The sequence below is a fragment of the Triticum aestivum genome, chromosome 6B (genome assembly GCF_018294505.1).
Source record: "Triticum aestivum cultivar Chinese Spring chromosome 6B, IWGSC CS RefSeq v2.1, whole genome shotgun sequence".
NCBI lineage: Eukaryota > Viridiplantae > Streptophyta > Magnoliopsida > Poales > Poaceae > Triticum > Triticum aestivum.
The window spans coordinates 67,088,158-67,094,553 of record NC_057810.1 but is presented as its reverse complement, the minus strand read 5'-3'; the positions used below and the strand labels follow the sequence as shown (position 1 = coordinate 67,094,553).

Genomic DNA, 6,396 nt, shown 5'->3' with positions numbered 1-6,396 from the left:
GTGCGCACCACAACGTCGCCCTTCGGGGCCGGAACCGTGGTTGCCGAGAAGGGCCGGATGGAGCGCAATGTGGTCGACCTGGGCACACAGCTCGGTCACTTGATGCCGAATGTGCGCCACCACTGGCCGCCAGAGTTACAACGACGCTTGAATCGCCTCCAACCTGGCCTCATTGGCGATGCGCCCATTCTTGACCACCTTGCCAGCGTCGCTTGCCTTGCTTGCTTGATGTGGTAGTGTGGCTTCTAGTTACGGTTCTCCAAATTGACTGGCCCAGATGTTATATACCGATCTACCTTAGCGCCTTAGATCTAGAAATGGAAGGAGTAGGTGGGAGCTTGAGAAGGGATAAAGGATACGAGGAGAAGAACAACTTCCCTCTTTTGCCAGTTCAATGTAATTGGTATTCGATGGTCACATCTGATCCAGCCACCTAATATTTAAGGGCATGTACAATTGTTGGCATTCTTATCTTAATCCTACCACATAATCTAGATATTACAAAAAAAAAGTTGTACAATGGGTTGTCTCTTAACCTTACCTCTATTAGCTAGATATTCCTAAAAAAAATATTGAGAGATTTATTGCTAAGAGATCATTTTTTTAATTAAGAGAAGGCACAATCTTTCCTCAGATCTTTTCCCCCATCTCAGCATTTGTCCTGCATGACACTGCTAAGGCTGCCCGCAGTGGGAGTATCATAGCTAATACTACCTTCGTCCTGGTTTATTGATCCCCATTGTAATTTATGCTAAACTTTGACCATAAATTTAACTAACAAAATGTTCATGCATGTCACTAAAAATTATATCATTGAAAACTATGTTCAAATACAAATCCAACAATACAATTTTGTTGACATGCACTAAGATTTTGTCAGTTAAACCTTTAGTCAAAATTTAGCACAACTTTCAAAGGGGACCAATAAACCAGAACGAAGGCAGTATCATGCATGCCAACTAGTCAATTTTGAGATGACATATAATTAAAGGAAGAAAGAGATGGTTGAGTATCATACTATATCATGATACTGTATCATAATAAATACGATACTACTATATGTCCTGCATTACAATAAATACGGTCGTCTAAGATACTACTCCCTCCGTTTCTAAATATAAGTTATTTTAGAGATTTTAATATGGACTAGATACGAAGCAAAATGAGTGAATCTGCATTCTAAAGTACATGTATATTCATCTGTATGTAGTCCATATTCAAATCTCTAAAAGGACTATTTAGAGGCCGTTCGGAAACTCCCCGCTCCATAGCTCCGCAGCGGAGCGGAGCGGCGTCCAGTACAGTTTTGGCGAGCGGCAAAATGGGCACTCCGCTCGCTCCGCTCCCTGGCGAAGGAGCGGAGTATTACCGAACACAGCCTTAGATACAGGGAGGGTGATCTATAATACTAGGAAAACGTTTAACTTAGACCGACTGATTTCTCGTTGCGTCAACCGCGTCGCGAGGCGTTGGATCGAACTCAATCCTACAACGCGCGCTTGCTCGCATGTGGTCTCACATGAGTTGGCCTGGAAGCACAACCGCGTTGGTCATGGGCCCCACCAACTTCCAACCTTATCTACCTGGAAGACCAGCATGCGGTGAGCCACAGCCACCCCTTTCTCTTCTTCCCCAAATGTGATTCTCTTCTTCGTCTCTAACCTCCTGCTCTTTCCGCCATGAACGCTACCGCAGAACACCAGTGCTTCTGTGCAGCACGCATCAACGTCGCCGGTGATTGTTGCGCAGCACTCGCCGGTGTTGCAAACTTGCAATGGTTGTCGTCTGCGTCTGTCGATGCTGCGGGAAGTGGGACGTGCTCAAGCTACAAAGCAACACGACGTGTGCGAGTTGCTGCAAGGCGGCCGGTGCAGTGAGGGACCGGCGGCCACCGTGCTGTGGAGCGGGGCACGTGCCGCAGCCATCCACGATTGCCGTCGGTGCTTGTGTTGGAGCTTTTTTTGTGCCAGACGGTGCTTCCATGGAGCTCCAATGGAGTATCGCCGAAGTTGTCCGTGTTGCCTTGTAGCTTTGCTGCGTCGCTCAGTGCTTCCATGGAGCTCCAATGGAGCATCACCGGAGTCGTCGGTGTTGCGTTGTAGCTTTGCTGCGTCGCTCTGTTCTGCCATGAAGCTACAATGGAGCATCGCCAGCGACCATCATACAAGGTCACCGCTGCTGCATCGATGGCCGGCTTGGCGTCTCCTGCAACATCGTCGCTGCTGCATACTGTGGCCGGCGTAGCCCTTCAAATTTTGCAGCATCATCATTGTTGCGTGGGCGAGGGATGAAACGAACTGTCGCCAGCGCTGCACTCATCAGGGTTGCAGCATCGCAGCTACTGTGACGTCGCCAGTGTGGGTGAGACGGCGGATGCGTCAGTGCTGCAGTCGCCAGTTTCTTTCGTTGTTGAGAGAGGAGGTGGGTGTCGCAACAGCGCTGGCGGCGGCTGGATGCAAGACTAGAGGCGAAGGAGGACGGGGGCTGAGACGCTGAGCTGCTATGATCGAACGGGCCATATGCACCTAATCAGACGGTTCGCCGGCTGATATGTAGCATCCGCCATAATACTAATGCAATAAAGATATATGATCATAAACTAGTATCATATTTCGCGTCGACATGGAGACATTACCCAGCATATCCTACCCGGGCACACTGATCGCTGGGACCGGCTTGTCTTCCAACATCCTTCTGGTGGGGTCGTCGTGACAGGCGTGATAGGGTTCATGCGTATCCACGCGAAGTTGAAAACCAACATTACTAGAAGAACACCTGTGCGTTGCAACGGGGCCGTATTAACTTTAAAAGTTCAATATCAATTATGTTAATATTACATTTAGTATTCTCATACATATTAAGTGACATTGACGACCTTTTTTACCATCAAATTCTCACATACACACCCTCTCCCTCCCTCTTCCTCACTCTCTCTCCCCCTCTCCCTCACTCGGGAGGTGGGACGAAAATAAATTCGAAACGAAGACTACCAACTGAGACATTAAGAATAGAGATCATTTAGTTGATAAGAATAAATAGAAAACGGTGTTAAAAAGGAGAAACGGATTAGAATACATTGAAAACCCAAAAGGACAATGTAAAAGGGGATTCGCCCTGCCCCCGGGCCTTGCCACCGAACCGGCTCAGTGGTCCAGTCCCTGCGCGGTCGTCTTCTCCTGTTCCCCGAGCCGCGTCGCTACAGAGCCGAGCTCCCGCGCGACCACCTCGCTGGCATCGAAGGGCAATGGATAAGGGTGACGCCCTTCCTTCCCTGCCCCCATGGCCTCACTCCTCCTCGACGTCCCCTCCCAAATCCACTTCTCCTCCTCGCTCGCTCGATCCCGTCGATTTGGACGAAGTCAGACGCCACGGCCACCATGACCGACCCCGTCCACATGGCCACTGCCCTCCCTGCGGGCTAGGAGCTTGTCGAGCAGCTCCGAACGCCTTCGCTACTTCGTCCGCGCCAATGAGATCAAGTCCAGCACCCCCGCATCGACGTCGCTGTCGTCTTCCTCAACCTTGGGCCACCGCGACATTGTCGTTCGATCCGCGCCGCCTCGAGCTCCCATGTCTTCCCCTAGGGCGCCATTGACACTGCCATGATCTCCTCTTGCCTTTCCCCTGTTTCCCCTCTTGTTTGCTCTCGTTAGGTATTTCGTCGTGGCCGAGAACCGCCGTCCGCCATGGCCATTGCAGGGGTAGCCACCGAGCTCCTCGGATTGACCCCGTGGCACATGCCCGCTCCTAGGCACGCCCATGCCCGAGCCTGCCGCTCTTCTTTCGCGCCCGCGGGCCACTCCCTCTCCATGCCCACGCCCGTGCTACATCGCGTCGGTCGCGCCCGCTGCTGCCGTCGCGCTCGCTGCAGCCACGGCAACACTGTGCCCCCGCGCGACACACACTCGGGCCGCGTGCCACACTCTTGTTGGCCGCGCTCGCCCCGTCTGCTGCCGCCTATCCTTCGCTCGCCCTGCTGTTGCGCCCCTGCCTCGCGCCGCCTCCAGTCATGGCCATCTTCTGCCAGCCGCCCCCTCGGCCACGTCGGCCACATCTCTGCCCTCCACCGTCGGCCGCTCGCCTGGCCTGCTGCGTGTTGCTTCCTGCTGCTATGCACTGCTCTACCGCTGGTACGCTACTGCGCCATGCCCTCGACACCGCCGTGGAAAAATGTGGCGGAGGGATTGTTAATGGAGTACGAGAAGGAGGTGGCGGAGAAGGTGTGGAGAGGCAGGAGGTCTGGGGCGGTGTCACCTGGCTGTGGTGGAGGTGTTTATGCGAGAAGGAGCCAGAGTGGAAGGAGAGGTCACAATTGAAAAGAATCGGAAAAAAAATCATAACTCGGAGATCTTAGTTCAAAAAAATGCTAATATCGATGGAGGAGTGATTTTTTTCAATAGGTGGAAAACATAGGAAATATTGGTTGTTATCAAGGAAAGTTAAAATTTAAGGAAACTTAGGATTTTTGAACTGATTTCTATGCAAATGGGGTTTTATTATTTGGTAACGTGATATCAGTACCTGCCCGTTTGTGACATGTCTGATTAGGAAAGTTTACAAATGTTAAGAAACTATTTATTGGGAGGAAAGTTGTGACGTGTCTGTTATTTGTTCCCTGAAACAAATTTCACTAATAAGAAAAATCGATTAATTTAGATAAGTTAGGAAAGTTAGATTAAAATGTATTATTTGTTTCCTGAAAATCTGTTATTTGTTTCCTAAGACAAATTGAACCAATAAAGGAAATAGATTGATTTGCATAATTTAAGGAAGTTAGATTAAAATGAATTATTTGTTTCCTGAAAATCTGTTATTTGTTTCCTAAGACAAACTGAACCAATAAAAGGAATCGATTGATTTGCATAATTTAAGAAAGTTAGATTAAAATATGCTAAAAAAAGATTAAAATGTATTATTTGTTTCCTGAAAATCTGTTATTTGTTTCCTAAGACAAATTGAACCAATAAAAGGAATCGATTGATTTGCATAATTTAAGGAAGTTAGATCCGTGATTTGTTATACGTTCGAAGAGTGGAGAGAAAAATAAATTGATGGACCAGGATGGGAGGGGATGGTAGGAGGAGAGACGAAAAAAAACCAGCGAAAATAAACCGCGGAGACGATTCACCAACTCGTTCATTAAGAATAGAGATTTAGCCCCTCGAGGTGCACGAAGGAAGTGGAGAAAGTGGTGGTGCCTTGCGTCGCGCGGCACCGCCCGACCGAGAGACTGTTTGGCCACAGTCCACACACGATGCGATGCGAGCCCTCATGACATCGATGGTCAATACGAGTAGACCAAATACGCACCGTACCAATCTTCCACGTGCGTCTCCTCGCTGCGGCAAAATCCTACGGTGCGTGCTTCATTGTTTGCCGCCTTTGTGGTCTTGTACGTCACGCGTGACGTGACCTTTTCCCCGTGCTCCCCAAGTTGCCTCGATCCTTCTTTTGCTTTAATAATTTGTCCGCGCTTCAGCTTGCATGCCAAGTCTAAAGTCTGATCATCCCTTGGACTCCCGCGCGTCCGTCCACCAGGGCCTGTATATATAAACAACCGGGCACGCGCCTCAACTCAACCCTCCCACACAACTACACGAGTCCCAAACCATCTGCAAGCATCGTTCATCCTAGCCAGGCTCCTAACTTACTTGTACCTTACTTAGACAAGGAAGCAACGGCAGCAGCAAGAATAGTTGAGGAGAAGGAGAGGAGGAGCTGATAAGGCATGGCGTCCATGATGGGAGGAGACTTCGTGGAGGCCTACGTGCTCAGGAACGCCTACAAGGAGAAGCTGAGGCGCATGGACCAAGCCGAAGCTGCGGCGGCGCAAAGAGCACCAAGGACGCCGCCGGTGCCGCTGGAGAGAAGAAGAAGGCTGCTGCTGGCGGCGGTGGTGGTGCGAGCAGCAGGGGAGGCTTCTTTGGCCTCGTGAAGAAGAAGGTGCACCCCAAACCCAAAGCAGCAGCCGCGGCCACTTCCTCTTGATTATACTACTGTATTCGCCATGCCACCAAGTTGTAAGCCGCAGCTTTCTTCTAGCTAGGAGCGTATGTGTGTGTATGTTTGTTCTTTCGATTAGCTTCTCTGAGGCCAAAGAAACTTTGTGTTGGAGGAGTGTGTAAGTCACTGGCTGTAATGTTTGCAAGTTGTTTTGTTCATTGGTTCAAATAAAGTTGACAAAAAAATGAATCACAATCCAGCACTAATTGAGTTAGACCTGTAAGATTGATTTGGTGGAAGTGTTCCTACTCCTCCGTAGATGAGCCGCAGGTATATATTGATCGAGGGCAGGAATAACCCATGTCGTGGTTTACAAGGAATCTGCCGGTCGCTAGGATACGGTGGGACAAGAGATAGAAGGTTACAAGGGAGAGAAGAGATAAGTAGTTAAGA

General features: G+C 49.6%; 1 pseudogene across 1 annotated transcript; it reads left to right on the top strand.

The window, feature by feature from the left end:
• The first annotated feature begins 5,529 nt into the window (after positions 1 to 5,529).
• Positions 5,530 to 6,198, top strand: LOC123133504 (uncharacterized; annotated as a pseudogene). The gene has a single exon (XR_006465275.1). The product of XR_006465275.1 is annotated as an uncharacterized protein (transcript).
• Positions 6,199 to 6,396: the final 198 nt, after the last annotated feature.